This window comes from Leuresthes tenuis, unplaced genomic scaffold, assembly GCF_036924035.1.
Source record: "Leuresthes tenuis unplaced genomic scaffold, fLeuTen1.0.hap1 SCAF_24, whole genome shotgun sequence".
NCBI lineage: Eukaryota > Metazoa > Chordata > Actinopteri > Atheriniformes > Atherinopsidae > Leuresthes > Leuresthes tenuis.
The window spans coordinates 24,502,755-24,520,619 of NW_027325378.1; the positions used below are offsets into that span (position 1 = coordinate 24,502,755).

Sequence of the window (17,865 nt, forward strand, 5' to 3'; positions counted from 1 at the left end):
TAGCAAGGTTTTAGCGACACGGATGTCCTCTGTTTTAGAGGAGGTAATTCACCCAGACCAGGCTTGTGCCATCTCAGGGAGACAACTCACCGACAGCCTCGTACTGATTCGAGACATCATTGATTACGCTAGAGACAGAAACACCCGGCTTGTCATCTTAAATTTAGACTTTGAAAAAGCTTTTGATCGGGTCTCGCATCAATATCTCTTTCAGGTGTTGCAGCCATCGAGTAGTTCCTCCTTGGTCAGCCGAGGAGCAAGGGGGGGGGGGAGCAAAGCTCACCATGGGGAAGGTGGCTATGCCAACTAGCCTGATGCCCTGCTCCCGCAGTGACGGATAATCGTACTCTGGTTTCTCTTCATAACGTACAAGTCTTTCGCCTTTTACTAAAGACTTCAGTGGAGAGCAGCACTAATGAGTTGTTTCTATTTTTGGCAGGCTTTACCTTTGCGGGTGAAGCCCTTTCTGTCTGTGCAAAAGAAATCTTGTTACTGTGCAGAGTGACTTCTCTGAGTAGAGTCGCCTTACTTGTTGCGACTGCTTTGTCCTTCTTAATTACCATGTCTAGAAAGATTTAAACAAAAAAAACAACGTTGTACTTTGCAGTAAAAGAAAGAGCAAATCTAAAGTTTCAGGAATCCGAGAATAAGCTTACTTTCACGAGTTCTTCACGATTTCGGATTTTGCAATAAAATGAATTCCTTCACTCAAACTAAATTAAAACTGCTAAACCGCTAATCTGTTACATGTAAGGCAGATGTCAAATTCACCGAAATAGGATCTAAGGGTATTCGGCCAATCGAGCTGTAGCAGCTTCGGTAAAAGAGTATAAGTTGAAGAGTTTGTGAATAAAGGTGTGCGCACACATAGTGAGCTGTAGGAAAATAGGCAGGGAGCAATGCCGGCTGGGGTATATGTTCTTGTATGTTGTCTGACTGTTTGATTTGAATGTGTTGTGTAAGTGTCCTGTTGAATGTTACATGTTTGGGCTTTGACACGCTTCACTGTGGTTGTTAACTGTGTGGTGTGTCCTGAAATGTTATATGTTTGGGCTGTGTGACATGCTTAATGCTTGTCAGTAGCTACCCACTTATTCATATATAGCAACTGACAACATAAGAAGTCCGGACATACTTTGATAGTAGTTGTAGAAGTATCCTTATTGATAATAGATAAACTAATTCATAGTGATAGAACAGTCGATGAACAGGTGCCTGCACATGTCTCACGAAAATAAAATGGGTGTATGATTGCTGACGGCAGAGCAATACTGCCAAACTTATGAGTTCTTGTGGCAAACTTGATTCAGTGTCTTGACGTGTATACGCTGTTTCGCTGACTTGATTGTCACAAGAAACAAAGTGTGTTTGATAAGATCCGACCATTTTATTACGGGAGGATCAGTATGTATGGATTCTGATGTGACTGATAACCCCATTCATATCTTAAGCATCATCTAATACGTGAGACAACGCCCTGACACACAATCAAAAAAAAAAAAGAGAGAGGGGTTTTGTGTCCCCACAGTCCATAATGTAGAAAAGAGAGAAAAAAGCCTTTCTGATTTGGTGTGTGTGCTCACAGTGCAGAGTGTAGAGAAAAGAGAGAAAAGAAAGCCGTTTTGGTGTCACAGGTGTTGTGACTTACACACACATATTTCTGAATTGAGAAAATAAATCATTTTAGAGGAAGCAGTAGAGTTTAGATCCCACATTTGTTGATAGGCATTCATTTATTTTTTCTTTTAATCAGTTTTAAAGTGAATACTAACTGAGAAATGAAAAAGGTTAAGAGTTTAGAAGGTTTATGATCAGCTGAGTCTCTAAACAGAACAGCAAAGGGCTTCATTGAACATTTAAAAAAGATTCAGATTGTTAGAATATCCAGAATTTATAGGAATGGTGGTGATTACTCTTATTTTCTAGAATGGAAATAACTGCACCATGTCTGTTTTATGAATTTAAGGGGCTAAAAAGTTTTGTTCTCGTTTTTCTATGATTAACCGAATGTATGTGAGAGTCCAAACAGACAGAAGGGTTACGGCCAAGCGCTGGACCTTCCAAAAAAGATGAGACAGGCTGGACCCGTGCCATACTAGTTAAGACCTGCCTGTGGATAACAGGTTCTTTAAACTCTCACACACACAAACTCACACACACGTTCGCACACATACACCCATACACACACACATTCTTGAGCTTGCTGCAAGATTAAACCTTTGCATTAACCGACTCCAGCAACTCTGAGTCTCATTGAGAGAATTTTCTCAACAATTGGGTACTCAAACCAGATCTCGACGTTTTTTCCGCCGTCCAGGGTCGGAGCTGAAACCGTGCACGGGGGAGTCCAGTACTCCTAATGAAAGACCCCCTGCTGAATTGCGGTAATTAGGGGCCAGTGTCCACTGAAAGGGGGAAAAAGTGACGAGATCGTACTTTTGAATCAATGGCCAGAAGCCATTGGCAGTGCAGGCATCAACAATTATGGTGTTATTTCACCCATTAACACTTAAGGTACCTCATGCAGTGGCTGTGATATGGTTACTTAACAAAATATCTTTACCAGACATCTCTCCTACATAACTGTTCTTCTTTCACAGCCACACCTTGTTGTCGAGAGATGTGCTACACTTAATCCATCCACACTGCTACCTACCCCACAGATGGAAATTCTCATGATTGCATGTCAGAAATAACCATCAATGTTTTACCCAGGCCAGACTTAACTGATATACGTTATGAAAATGCAGAAATAACTATATTTATTCGACAGGTCACGCAAAAAACCCTGATGGCACAAATGCTACAGGCTTTGCAGTACTAACAGAAACTGAAGTTTTCTTAAAACAACCACTACCAAAAAATTACTCTGTTCAAGCAGTCGAATTGGTAGCTTTAACTGAAGTTTGTAAATTAAATAACAAAAAGGTTGTTAACGTTTACACTGACAGTGAGTATGCCTTCTCAACTGTACATGTGTTAACACAGCATTGGAAAAACAGGTATGTTGACATCCACAGCTAATGTATAAACTACAAATATTTTAGCATTATTAGATGTTATTCAATTGTCATCTACAATAGACTCGTATGAATGACCAGAAGGAAAACCATACTGCCAAAGAATTTGTTTAAATATGCTGCAGTATTAAGCCATGGACCATGTCATGTCTCAACAGGCATACAAACCTTTTCTTATCCGCTTTTTAAAAACCATGGTCGGACTTTCACAATTTGTTGCTGAACAACTCCGCTCCCTCTTTTGATTTTTTAGAGTCGGGTATTTTCACCTTTTCTTACCCGCTTTTTACCAACTATGGTCGGACATTCAAACCTTCTTGTAGCGGAACACATCCACTCCTGCTTTTGATTATGTATGTTCGGGCCTTCGCACCTTTTCTTACCCATTTTTCAGTCATTATTGGTGGACATGCAGACCTTCTTGCAGCCGAAAACCTCCGCTCCCGCTTTTGATGGTGTATAGTCGGGCTTTCGAGCCTTCTCTTCCCTGGTTTTTACAAATTATGGTTGGACATTCAGACCTTGCAGCCGAAAACCTCCGCTCCTTCTTTTGATCATACATTGTCGGGCATTCGCAACTTGTCATACCCGCTTTTTACAAACTTTAGTCAGACATTCACACCTTGCAGCTGAACCACCTCCGCTCCCTGTTTTGATCATGTATGGTCTGGCAATACTACCTTTTCTTACCCGTTTGTGAGTAATTATGGCTGGACGTTCACACCTACTTGCAGCCGAACACCACCTCTCCCGCTTTTGATGATGTATTGTTCGGCATTCTAGTCTTTTCTAACACATTTTTCAGAAATTATGGTGGGAGATTCACACCTACTCACAGCCGAAAATTTCCGCTCCCACATTTGATGGTGTATAGTCGGGCATTCTCCCCCTTTCTCATCAGCTTTTTGCAAATTATGATCTGACATTCACACCTACTTGCAGTCGAACAGCTCTGCTCTCGCTTTTGATTATGTTTGGTTGGATATTCGAAACTTTTCTTAATTGCTTTTTAAAAACTTTGGTTGGACGTTCACACCTTCTTGCAGCCGAACACCTTCGCTTCCACTTTTGATGGTATATATTCGGACTTTCGAACCTTTTCTTACCCGCTTTCTACAAACCATGGTCGGACTTTCACACCTTCTTGTAGCCGAACAACTCCGCTCCCGCTATTGATTGTGTACAATCTGGTATTTTAACCTTTTCTTACCCGCTTTTTACAAACTATGGTCGGACATTCAAACCTTCTTGTAGCCGAACACATCCACTCTTGCTTTTGATTATGTTTGGTTGGATATTCGAAACTTTTCTTCACTGCTTTTTACAAACTTTGGTTGGACGTTCACACCTTCTTGCAGCCGAACACCTTCGCTTCCACTTTTGATGGTATATATTCGGACTTTCGAACCTTTTCTTACCCGCTTTCTACAAACTATGGTCGGACATTCAAACCTTCTTATAGCGGAACACATCCAATGCTGCTTTTGATGATGTATGGTTGGGCATTCGCACCTTTTCTTACCCATTTTTCAGTCATTATTGGTGGACATTCGCACCTTCTTGCAGCTGAACAAATCCTCTCCCGCTTATAATCATGTGCGGTTTGATATTCGAAAATTTTCTTTCATGTTTTAAAACAATTATTGATCGACATTCAAATCATCTTGTAGCCGAAGACATCCACTCCTTCTTTTGATGATGTATGGTTCGGCATTCGCACCCTTTTTTTACCCATTTTTCAGGAATTATGGGTGGACATTCAGACCTTCTTTTAGCCGAAAACATCCGCTCCCTCTTTTGATCATACATTGTTGGGCATTCGCACCTTGTCTTACCCGCTTTTTATAAACTTTAGTCGGACATTCACACCTTCTTGCAGCTGAACCACCTCCGCTCCCTGTTTTTGATGATGTATGGTCTGGCAATACTACCTTTTCTTACCCGTTTGTGAGTAATTATGGCTGGACATTCACACCTACTTGCAGCCGAACACCACCTCTCCGGCTTTTGATGATGTATAGACTGGCATTCTTACCTTTTCTAACATATTTTTCAGCAATTATGGTTGGAGATTCACACCTACTCACAGCCGAACATCTCCGCTCCCGCATTTGATGGTGTATAGTCGGGCATTCTCCCCCTTTCTCATCAGCTTTTTGCAAATTATGAACTGACATTCACACCTACTTGCAGTCGAGCAGCTCTGCTCCCGCTTTTGATTATGTTTGGTTCGATATTCGAAACTTTTCTTCACTGCTTTTTACAAACTTTGGTCGGACGTTCACACCTTCTTGCAGCCGAACACCTCCGCTTCCGCTTTTGATGGTGTATATTCCGGCATACAAACCTTTTCTTACCTGCTTTTTACAAACCATGGTCGGACTTTCACACTTTGTTGCTAAACAACTCCGCTCCCTCTTTTGATTGTGTACAGTCGGGTATTTTCACCTTTTCTTCCCCGCTTTTTACCAACTATGGTCGGACATTCACACCTTCTTACAGCAGAACACCTCCGCTCCCTCTTTTGATGGTGTATGTTCGGGCATTCGAACCTCTTCTTACCCGCCTTTTACAAACTATGGTCGGACATTCAAACCTTCTTATAGCGGAACACATCCACTGCTGCTTTTGATGATGTATGGTTGGGCATTCGCACCTTTTCTTACCCATTTTTCAGTCATTATTGGTGGACATGCAGACATGCTTGCAGCTGAACACCTCCGCTCCCGCTTTTGATGGTGTATAGTCGGGCTTTCGAGCCTTATCTTCCCCGGTTTTTACAAATTATGGTTGGACATTCAGACCTTGCAGCCGAAAACCTCCGCTCCCTCTTTTGATCATACATTGTCGGGCATTCGCACCTTGTCATACCCGCTTTTTACAAATTTTAGTCAGACATTCACACCTTGCAGCTGAACCACCTCCGCTCCCTGTTTTGATCATGTATGGTCTGGCAATACTACCTTTTCTTACCCGTTTGTGAGTAATTATGGCTGGACGTTCACACCTACTTGCAGCCGAACACCACCTCTCCCGCTTTTGATGATGTATTGTTCGGCATTCTAGTCTTTTCTAACACATTTTTCAGAAATTATGGTGGGACATTCACACCTACTCACAGCCGAAAACTTCCGCTCCCACATTTGATGGTGTGTAGTCGGGCATTCTCCCCCTTTCTCATCAGCTTTTTGGAAATTATGAACTGACATTCACACCTACTTGCAGTCGAACAGCTCTGCTCCCGCTTTTGATTATGTTTGGTTGGATATTCGAAACTTTTCTTAACTGCTTTTTACAAACTTTGGTTGGACGTTCACACCTTGCAGCCGAACACCTTCGCTTCCACTTTTGATGGTATATATTCGGACTTTCGAACCTTTTCTTACCCGCTTTCTACAAACCATGGTCGGACTTTCACACCTTCTTGTAGCCGAACAACTCCGAACAAATGTAAGCTCTGTGGAGAATTAAATCACCTCTTCAGAGATTGCCCTAAATCTTTTGCCAAGAAATTAAAGACGGTAAAGTCACAGTCAAGCCAACAAAGAGAAGGACCAGAGGTGGCAGTTGGTGAACAAAATGAAGAGGTTGACCCAATAAATTCAAACTTCCCGCCAAAAGCTTGGATTGGAAGTGAGGAACATAAAGGGGAGGGGCCTGTAGAGGCCTCACCACTCAGTGCTGAAGTCTGTGAGAATTCACAGGCAGAGGGTGGAGCTACGCTAAATGAGGAGGAAGAGCAGACAGGTGAGTGTAGTGAAGATACTCACCTCCCCGAAGGTCAACAGCCGAAGAGGACGGCATCTGAGTTGTCCTCCGATTCCCAAGTGGTATCAGAGAAGAGGGGAAGGGTTAGGTCCCTTTCAGACAGTTCTTCAGTGGAAGAACCTAGAGTCTTCCCCTCCGACTCACCAAATGAGGTCTCCTTTTTAACTTTAGCTCTGCAATCAACACCCAGGGACTCAAAGTTAAATGCAACATTGCGTCAGAGGCCAACACCGAGAGTCCGAAAAGGAAATATAGATCACCCTACTCACTTTTCACCTAAAGAAATTAAGGAAGAGCTAGTTTCCCAAGAAATAACCTGAGTGTGTAATTTGTTTTGATAACTTAGAAAAACGAAAATGACATACCTACTTTCCTTTATCCTTTTAATGGTTCTCACCGTCTCAACACTAAATGTGAGAAGTGTGAAATCAAAGACAAGAGCCCAGAGTATTTTATCCTTCTTAGTCTCCATAAAATCAGATGTGTTTTTAATACAAGAATGTGGACTACCTTTTTCAAAAAACCATAGACAATGGGAGGAAATGTGGCCCCATTTATCGATATGGAGTGGCTCAAATCAAAATAAAAATGATGGTGTGGCCATTCTAATTAAAAATCCGCATGTTCTGGTGAAAGGTAGCACAGTGGCGGACGGGCACTTTTAGCACACTTGAATTTTATGGGGCAAGACTTTAACCTCTTAAATATTTATGGTTTCAATGGAAAAAATTACAGGTATGACCTTTTAGAAGATATACAGCTTTACATGCTAGGGCAAGTACCTTTAGTTGTAGGAGGGGATTTTAACTGTATCTTGAGCAGGAAAGATAGAAAAAGAGCAGGGGGAGATTTTAAAGTGGATTTCTATTTGGACTTCGATTTTACTTCAGGGCATATGCAGGGATTTTAAGCTTACTGACTGTTTTAAAACCATGCATCCCAGAGAGGAGGGCTTCACCTGGTTTAGTCATGATGGCACCAGAGCCTCTCGCATTGATTATTTCTTTACTAGAGATTGCCCACCCACTGATGTTAGATTAACTCCTGTTTTCTTTTCAGACCACCTTATGCTCTCCTGCACCCTTTCCCCCCCTTCTGGTGTGACGGTAGGAAGTGGTCTGTGGAAACTCAACTGTTCCCTGTTGGAGGATGAAATCATAGTCAGTCAGTACAGGGAATGTTATAAAGAGTGGCAGACCTTTCAAGACCTCTACGAAACACATGCACAATCGTGGGAAATGGTGAAGGAAACGACCCAGACTTTTTTTAAACAGCAAGGTAAACGTAAAAAAAGGAAAGAGAATAGATGTATGATGGGACTACAGAAACGCTTACAGCGCTACTTTAAACTAAATCAGTGTGGCATAGACTTTAATGAAGAAATCAAACATGTCAAAAAGGAAATGTCAGTTTTAGCAGAAATAAAGAGTAAAGGAATTTTTGTAAGAAGCAGGGAGCAGGAAATTGAGGAAGGTGAAAAATGCACACGGTACTTTATTAAGAAAGTTATAAATAAAAAGGAGTGTATTCAAAATCTAAAAAGAGAAGATGGGTTTTTAACAAAATCCACACAAGAGATGATTGAAACTGTACATACCTTTTATAGTAACATGTACAAAGAGAAACCAGTGCACTTGGAAACATCGGCAGAAATTTTAAAATTCGTTGACAAAACCGTAAAAGAGCATGCACACTTGACACAGGATTTTACTGCTTTAGAGTTAGAAAAAATGCCTAACAGGTTTTAAGAGAAGTCGAGCTCTGCGTTTAGACGGGCTTCCTGCAGAATTCTATCTGACCTTTTGGGACCTTTTATCATCAGACATTTTAGATGTTTTTAAAGATTTTGAAAAACTCGACCGACTGCCTGACAGTTTTAGAGTGGGAATAGTGACTCTACTTTTTAAAAAAATGATAAGACTGACCTAAAGAATTGGAGGCCCATCACACTTTTAAACTTTGACTGTAAACTTTTTAGCAAGGTTTTAGCGAAACGGATGTCCTCTGTTTTAGAGGAGGTAATACACCCAGACCAGGCTTGTGCCATCTCAGGGAGACAACTCACCGACAGCCTCGTACTGATTCGAGACATCATTGATTACGCTAGAGACAGAAACACCCGGCTTGTCATCTTAAATTTAGACTTTGAAAAAGCTTTTGATCGGGTCTCGCATCAATATCTCTTTCAGGTGTTGCAGCCATCGAGTAGTTCCTCCTTGGTCAGCCGAGGAGCAAGGGGGGGGGGGGGGGAGCAAAGCTCACCATGGGGAAGGTGGCTATGCCAACTAGCCTGATGCCCTGCTCCCGCAGTGACGGATAATCGTACTCTGGTTTCTCTTCATAACGTACAAGTCTTTCGCCTTTTACTAAAGACTTCAGTGGAGAGCAGCACTAATGAGTTGTTTCTATTTTTGGCAGGCTTTACCTTTGCGGGTGAAGCCCTTTCTGTCTGTGCAAAAGAAATCTTGTTACTGTGCAGAGTGACTTCTCTGAGCAGAGTCGCCTTACTTGTTGCGACTGCTTTGTCCTTCTTAATTACCATGTCTAGAAAGATTTAAACAAAAAAACAACGTTGTACTTTGCAGTAAAAGAAAGAGCAAATCTAAAGTTTCAGGAATCCGAGAATAAGCTTACTTTCACGAGTTCTTCACGATTTCGGATTTTGCAATAAAATGAATTCCTTCACTCAAACTAAATTAAAACTGCTAAACCGCTAATCTGTTACATGTAAGGCAGATGTCAAATTCACCGAAATAGGATCTAAGGGTATTCGGCCAATCGAGCTGTAGCAGCTTCGGTAAAAGAGTATAAGTTGAAGAGTTTGTGAATAAAGGTGTGCGCACACATAGTGAGCTGTAGGAAAATAGGCAGGGAGCAATGCCGGCTGGGGTATATGTTCTTGTATGTTGTCTGACTGTTTGATTTGAATGTGTTGTGTAAGTGTCCTGTTGAATGTTACATGTTTGGGCTTTGACACGCTTCACTGTGGTTGTTAACTGTGTGGTGTGTCCTGAAATGTTATATGTTTGGGCTGTGTGACATGCTTAATGCTTGTCAGTAGCTACCCACTTATTCATATATAGCAACTGACAACATAAGAAGTCCGGACATACTTTGATAGTAGTTGTAGAAGTATCCTTATTGATAATAGATAAACTAATTCATAGTGATAGAACAGTAGATGAACAGGTGCCTGCACATGTCTCACGAAAATAAAATGGGTGTATGATTGCTGACGGCAGAGCAATACTGCCAAACTTATGAGTTCTTGTGGCAAACTTGATTCAGTGTCTTGACGTGTATACGCTGTTTCGCTGACTTGATTGTCACAAGAAACAAAGTGTGTTTGATAAGATCCGACCATTTTATTACGGGAGGATCAGTATGTATGGATTCTGATGTGACTGATAAACCCATTCATATCTTAAGCATCATCTAATACGTGAGACAACGCCCTGACACACAATCAAAAAAAAAAAAGAGAGAGGGGTTTTGTGTCCCCACAGTCCATAATGTAGAAAAGAGAGAAAAAAGCCTTTCTGATTTGGTGTGTGTGCTCACAGTGCAGAGTGTAGAGAAAAGAGAGAAAAGAAAGCCGTTTTGGTGTCACAGGTGTTGTGACTTACACACACATATTTCTGAATTGAGAAAATAAATCATTTTAGAGGAAGCAGTAGAGTTTAGATCCCACATTTGTTGATAGGCATTCATTTATTTTTTCTTTTAATCAGTTTTAAAGTGAATACTAACTGAGAAATGAAAAAGGTTAAGAGTTTAGAAGGTTTATGATCAGCTGAGTCTCTAAACAGAACAGCAAAGGGCTTCATTGAACATTTAAAAAAGATTCAGATTGTTAGAATATCCAGAATTTATAGGAATGGTGGTGATTACTCTTATTTTCTAGGATTGAAATAACTGCACCATGTCTGTTTTATGAATTTAAGGGGCTAAAAAGTTTTGTTCTCGTTTTTCTATGATTAACCGAATGTATGTGAGAGTCCAAACAGACAGAAGGGTTACGGCCAAGCGCTGGACCTTCCAAAAAAGATGAGACAGGCTGGACCCGTGCCATACTAGTTAAGACCTGCCTGTGGATAACAGGTTCTTTAAACTCTCACACACACAAACTCACACACACGTTCGCACACATACACCCATACACACACACATTCTTGAGCTTGCTGCAAGATTAAACCTTTGCATTAACCGACTCCAGCAACTCTGAGTCTCATTGAGAGAATTTTCTCAACAATTGGGTACTCAAACCAGATCTCGACGTTTTTTCCGCCGTCCAGGGTCGGAGCTGAAACCGTGCACGGGGGAGTCCAGTACTCCTAATGAAAGACCCCCTGCTGAATTGCGGTAATTAGGGGCCAGTGTCCACTGAAAGGGGGAAAAAGTGACGAGATCGTACTTTTGAATCAATGGCCAGAAGCCATTGGCAGTGCAGGCATCAACAATTATGGTGTTATTTCACCCATTAACACTTAAGGTACCTCATGCAGTGGCTGTGATATGGTTACTTAACAAAATATCTTTACCAGACATCTCTCCTACATAACTGTTCTTCTTTCACAGCCACACCTTGTTGTCGAGAGATGTGCTACACTTAATCCATCCACACTGCTACCTACCCCACAGATGGAAATTCTCATGATTACATGTCAGAAATAACCATCAATGTTTTACCCAGGCCAGACTTAACTGATATACGTTATGAAAATGCAGAAATAACTATATTTATTCGACAGGTCACGCAAAAAACCCTGATGGCACAAATGCTACAGGATTTGCAGTACTAACAGAAACTGAAGTTTTCTTAAAACAACCACTACCAAAAAATTACTCTGTTCAAGCAGTCGAATTGGTAGCTTTAACTGAAGTTTGTAAATTAAATAACAAAAAGGTTGTTAACGTTTACACTGACAGTCAGTAGGCCTTCTCAACTGTACATGTGTTAACACAGCATTGGAAAAACAGGTATGTTGACATCCACAGCTAATGTATAAACTACAAATATTTTAACATTATTAGATGTTATTCAATTGTCATCTACAATAGACTCGTATGAATGACCAGAAGGAAAACCATACTGCCAAAGAATTTGTTTAAATATGCTGCAGTATTAAGCCATGGACCATGTCATGTCTCAACAGGAGGGATGGAAGGATGAACAAGGTTTTTACAGCATATGGTTTTACTAATTATTGAAAAATTATTTTTAGAATAAAGAAATGAATAAAGTTTTGTCTAGCAGGTCAAATATGTGCAAAATACAATCCACAGGGCAATCTAAGACCAAAACAAAGATAATACCCTAAGCCAGTGTATCTTTTTCAACATATTTGTTTGGATTTCATTATTTCATTATTGTGTAGATTTCATTGAACTAAATTAATGTTAAGGGAAACGATTCTGCTCAGTGACAACAGAGGTTTTTACCAAATGGACTGAAATATTTCCATGTGCACAAGCAGATGCACTCTCAGTAGCAAAAGCACGGGTAAAATAAATCATTTCTAGATTTGAAATTCCTGAAAAGATCTTCAGTGATAATTTGACACACTTTGTAAACAATGTCATCTCACTGATGGCAAAGAACTTAAAATAGACCTTAGAAACCACTGTGCATATCATCCACAATCAGCAGGTTTCGTGGAGAGACACAATGGAATAATTAAGTCAAGACTGAAAAAAATCATGGAAGAAATGGGAAATGTTGGGTTTACTGTTTACCATCCTAAAAATGCATCCTCCAACTAGCACAAGATGAACTCCATTTGAGAAAAGGTATGGAAGACCATTTGTACTCCCACAGTCAAAACACAGTCATCAACTGACATGATGAAGAAAAAAAGAAAAAGAGAAGAAACCTTAGCAGAATACAAATATTAACAAGTAGAGAGATCTCTTCTGTTTAGTCTGTTCCAGGTGAACCGGTGAAGGAATATCTGAAGACAGTAAAACCCGGGGACTGGATCATCATCTAAGTGATAAAGAAAAAGAACTGGTCCAGTCCAAGGGGGGAAGGTCCATTTCAGGTACTACTTACATCACCCACAGCAGCTGAAGGACTTCTTGGATTCACTTATCACATTGTACTACGACCTTCAGAAGTAGGGAAAGATTAGTTACCCACCACTGTTTTCTGAGGCAAAAGTCTGACTACAAAGGGGAATTCTCTCTACAGGAGGGAGTTCATCTCAACCTCAGTGAAGAAAACAACGGCTAACATGAGAACATAGGGTGTGACTAAAATAAGACAGGGAAAATGGATGGACAAAGGCCGTGGCATCCATTCAGATTACCAGGATTTTGTGGGTTAAGAGGAACCAGCTGTGTATTATTAATCATTACTCTTATTATAGTATTCCCAATTTTATGGTATGAAGCATGGATTAGCAGAAATAAAGATGATGCAGGACAGAGTACCACCACTGTCCCCTTGACATAGAAAGTGCCACACTAGTAATAACATTTATTTAAACTTGGAGATAAATGGAGAAAATAATCTCATATGCAATAGCTGAGACAGAAAAAACAGAAAACTTTTGAAGACACGATTAAAAGAACATTTAGAACATACAATAAGCTTAAAAGGAGTGACAAATCTGCGACTGCGGAGCATAGAAGTCTAATTAAAAACAGGAGCAGTAGGACAGACTTTTGGGAAATCTGAGTAAGCTCTGGGAATCAAATTTAGATAATGATCAGACTTGGCCTTTCTTATTTCTGCTGTACATTTATTTCTAAGCTTCCTAAAAGCAAGGCAATGACCCGGGGCCCTCATATGCCCAGCTAGCATCCAAGGTTTATTTGGAGGTGGTTCAGCTGCAAGTTGTGAATTTCTGACTAAAGTTTGTAAAAAGCGGGTAAGACAAGTTGCGAATGCCTGACAATGTATGATCAAAAGAGGGAGAGGAGGTTTTCGGCTGAAAGAAGGTCTGAATATCCAACCATAATTTGTAAAAACCGGGGAAGAAAAGGCTCGAAAGCCCGACTATACACCATCAACAGCTGGAGCGGAGGTGTTCAGCTACAAGAAGGTGTGAATGTCCGACCATAGTTGGTAAAAAGCGGATAAGAAAAGGTGAAAATAACCGACTGTACACAATCAATAGCGGGAACGGAGTTGTTCGGCTACTAAAAGGTGTGAAAGTCCGACCCTGGTTTGTAAAAAGTGGGTAAGACAAGGTGTGAATGCCCGACAATGTATGATCAAAAGAGGGAGCGGAGGTTTTCGGCTGCAAGAAGGTCTGAATGTCCAACCATAATTTGTAAACACTGGGGAAGAAAAGGCTCGAAAGCCCGACTATACACCATCAAAAGCGGGAGCGGAGGTATTCAGCTGCAAGAAGGTTTGAATGTCCATCAATAATTGCTAGAAAACGTGAAAGAAAATTTTCGAATATCAAACCGCACATGATCATAAGCGGGAGAGGAGGTGTTCAGCTGCAAGAAGGTGTGAATGTCCACCCATAATTACTGAAAAATGGGTAAGAAAAGGTGCGAATGCCCAACCATACATCATCAAAAGGAGGAGTGGATGTGTTCGGCTACAAGAAGGTTTGAATGTCCGACCATAGTTTGTAAAAGCGGGTAAGAAAAGGTTAAAATACCTGCCTGTACACAATCAATAGCGGGAGCGGAGATTTTCGGCTGCAAGAAGGTGTGAACGTCCGACCAAAGTTTGTAAAAAGCAGTTAAGAAAAGTTTCGAATATCCAACCAAACATAATCAAAAGCGGGAGCAAAGCTGTTTGACTGCAAGTAGGTGTGAATGTCAGTTCATAATTTGCAAAAAGCTGATGAGAAAGGGGGAGAATGCCCGACTATACACCATCAAATGCAGGAGCGGAGATGTTCGGCTGTGAGTAGGTGTGAATCTCCAACCATAATTGCTGAAAAATGTGTCAGAAAAGGTAAGAATGCCGGTCCATATATCATCAAAAGCGGGAGAGGTGGTGTTCGGCTGCAAGTAGGTGTGAATGTCCAGCCATAATTACTCACAAACGGGTAAGAAAAGGTAGTATTGCCAGACCATACATGATCAAAACAGGGAGCGGAGGTGGTTCAGCTGCAAGAAGGTGTGAATGTCCGACTAAAGTTTATAAATAGCGGGTAAGACAAGATGCGAATGCCCGACAATGTATGATCAAAAGAGGGAGCGGAGGTTTTCGGCTGCAAGGTCTGAATGTCCAACCATAGTTTGTAAAAACCGGGGAAGAAAAGGCTCGAAAGCCCGACTATACACCATCAAAAGCGGGAGCGGAGGTGTTCCACTGCAAGAAGGTCTGCATGTCCACCAATAATTACTGAAAAATGGGTAAGAAAAGGTGCGAATGCCCAACCATACATCATCAAAAGGAGCAGTGGATGTGTTCCGCTATAAGAAGGTTTGAATGTCCGACCATAGTTTGTAAAAGTCGGGTAAGAAAAGTTCGAATGCCCGAACATACACCATCAAAAGAGGGAGCGGAGGTGTTCTGCTGTAAGAAGGTGTGAATGTCTGACCATAGTTTGTAAAAAGCGGGTAAGAAAAGGTGAAAATACCCGACTGTACACAATCAAAAGAGGGAGCGGAGTTGTTCAGCAACAAAGTGTGAAAGTCCGACCATGGTTTGTAAAAAGCGGGTAAGAAAAGGTTTGTATGCCCGAATATACACCATCAAAAGCGGAAGCGGAGGTGTTTCGCTGCAAGAAGGTGTGAACGTCCGACCAAAGTTTGTAAAAAGCAGTTAAGATAAGGTTCGAATATCCAACCAAACATAATCAAAAGCGGGAGCAGAGCTGCTCGACTGCAAGTAGGTGTGAATGTCAGTTCATAATTTGCAAAAAGCTGATGAGAAACGGGGGAGAATGCCCGACTATACACCATCAAATGCAGGAGCGGAGATGTTCGGCTGTGAGTAGGTGTGAATCTCCAACCATAATTGCTGAACAATGTGTTAGAAAAGGTAAGAATGCCGGTTCATACATCATCAAAAGCGGGAGAGGTGGTTTTCGGCTGCAAGTAGGTGTGAATGTCCAGCCATAATTACTCACAAACGGGTAAGAAAAGGTAGTATTGCCAGACCATACATGATCAAAACAGGGAGCGGAGGTGGTTCAGCTGCAAGAATGTGTGAATGTCCGACTAAAGTTTATAAATAGCGGGTAAGACAAGGTGCGAATGCCCGACAATGTATGATCAAAAGAGGGAGCGGAGGTTTTCGGCTGCAAGAAGGTCTGAATGTCCACCCATAATTCCTGAAAAATGGGTAAAAAAAGGGGTGCGAATGCCCAACCATACATCATCAAAAGCAGGAGTGGATGTGTTCGGCTACAAGAAGATTTGAATGTCCATCAATAATTGCTTTAAAACATGAAAGAAAATTTTCGAATATCAAACCGCACATGATCATAAGCAGGAGAGGAGGTGTTCAGCTGCAAGAAGGTGTGAATGTCCACCCATAATTACTGAAAAATGGGTAAGAAAAGTTCAGAATGCCCAACCATACATCATCAAAAGAGCGAGCAGAGGTGTTCCGCTGTAAGAAAGTGTGAATGTCCGACCATAGTTGGTAAAAAGCGGGTAAGAAAAGGTTAGAATACCAGATTGTACACAATCAATAGCGGGAGCGGAGTTGTTCGGCTACAAGAAGGTGTGAAAGTCCGACCATGGTTTGTAAAAAGCGGGTAAGAAAAGGTTCGAATGCCCGAATATATACCATCAAAAGTGGAAGCGAAGGTGTTCGGCTGCAAGAAGGTGTGAACGTCCAACCAAAGTTTGTAAAAAGCAGTTAAGAAAGGGTTCAAATATCCAACCAAACATAATCAAAAGCGGGAGCAGAGCTGTTCGACTGCAAGTAGGTGTGAATGTCAGATCATAATTTGCTAAAAGCTGATGAGAAAGGGTGAGAATGCCCGACTATACATCATCAAAGGCGGGAGAGGTGGTGTACGGCTGCAAGTAGGTGTGAACGTCCACCCATAATTACTGAAAAATGGGTAAGAAAAGGTGCGAATGCCCAACCATACATCATCAAAAGGAGGAGTGGATGTGTTTGGCTACAAGAAGGTTTGAATGTCCGACCATAGTTTGTAAAAGCGGGTAAGAAAAGGTTAAAATACCTGCCTGTACACAATCAATAGCGGGAGCGGAGTTTTTCGGCTGCAAGATGGTGTGAACGTCCGACCAAAGTTTGTAAAAAGCAGTTAAGAAAAGTTTCGAATATCCAACCAAACATAATCAAAAGCGGGAGCAAAGCTGTTTGACTGCAAGTAGGTGTGAATGTCAGTTCATAATTTGCAAAAAGCTGATGAGAAAGGGGGAGAATGCCCGACTATACACCATCAAATGCAGGAGCGGAGACGTTCGGCTGTGAGTAGGTGTGAATCTCCAACCATAATTGCTGAAAAATGTGTTAGAAAAGGTAAGAATGCCGGTCCATACATCATCAAAAGCGGGAGAGGTGGTGTTCGGCTGCAAGTAGGTGTGAATGTCCAGCCATAATTACTCACAAACGGGTAAGAAAAGGTAGTATTGCCAGACCATACATGATCAAAACAGGGAGCGGAGGTGGTTCAGCTGCAAGAAGTTGTGAATGTCCGACTAAAGTTTATAAATAGCGGGTAAGACAAGATGCGAATGCCCGACAATGTATGATCAAAAGAGGGAGCGGAGGTTTTCGGCTGCAAGGTCTGAATGTCCAACCATAGTTTGTAAAAACCGGGGAAGAAAAGGCTCGAAAGCCCGACTATACACCATCAAAAGCGGGAGCGGAGGTGTTCCACTGCAAGAAGGTCTGCATGTCCACCAATAATTACTGAAAAATGGGTAAGAAAAGGTGCGAATGCCCAACCATACATCATCAAAAGGAGCAGTGGATGTGTTACGCTATAAGAAGGTTTGAATGTCCGACCATAGTTTGTAAAAGTCGGGTAAGAAAAGTTCGAATGCCCGAACATACACCATCAAAAGAGGGAGCGGAGGTGTTCTGCTGTAAGAAGGTGTGAATGTCTGACCATAGTTTGTAAAAAGCGGGTAAGAAAAGGTGAAAATACCCGACTGTACACAATCAAAAGAGGGAGCGGAG

At 41.5% G+C, this 17,865-nt stretch overlaps 2 non-coding genes across 2 annotated transcripts; both read left to right on the forward strand.

Annotated features, from left to right (window-relative positions):
* The first annotated feature begins 343 nt into the window (after positions 1–343).
* LOC140285049 (U5 spliceosomal RNA) lies at positions 344–457 on the forward strand. Its single transcript, XR_011910250.1, has one exon. It is a non-coding gene; the product is annotated as a U5 spliceosomal RNA (small nuclear RNA).
* Positions 458–9,110: 8,653 nt separating this feature from the next.
* On the forward strand, positions 9,111–9,224 carry LOC140285050 (U5 spliceosomal RNA). Its single transcript, XR_011910251.1, has one exon. It is a non-coding gene; the product is annotated as a U5 spliceosomal RNA (small nuclear RNA).
* Positions 9,225–17,865: the final 8,641 nt, after the last annotated feature.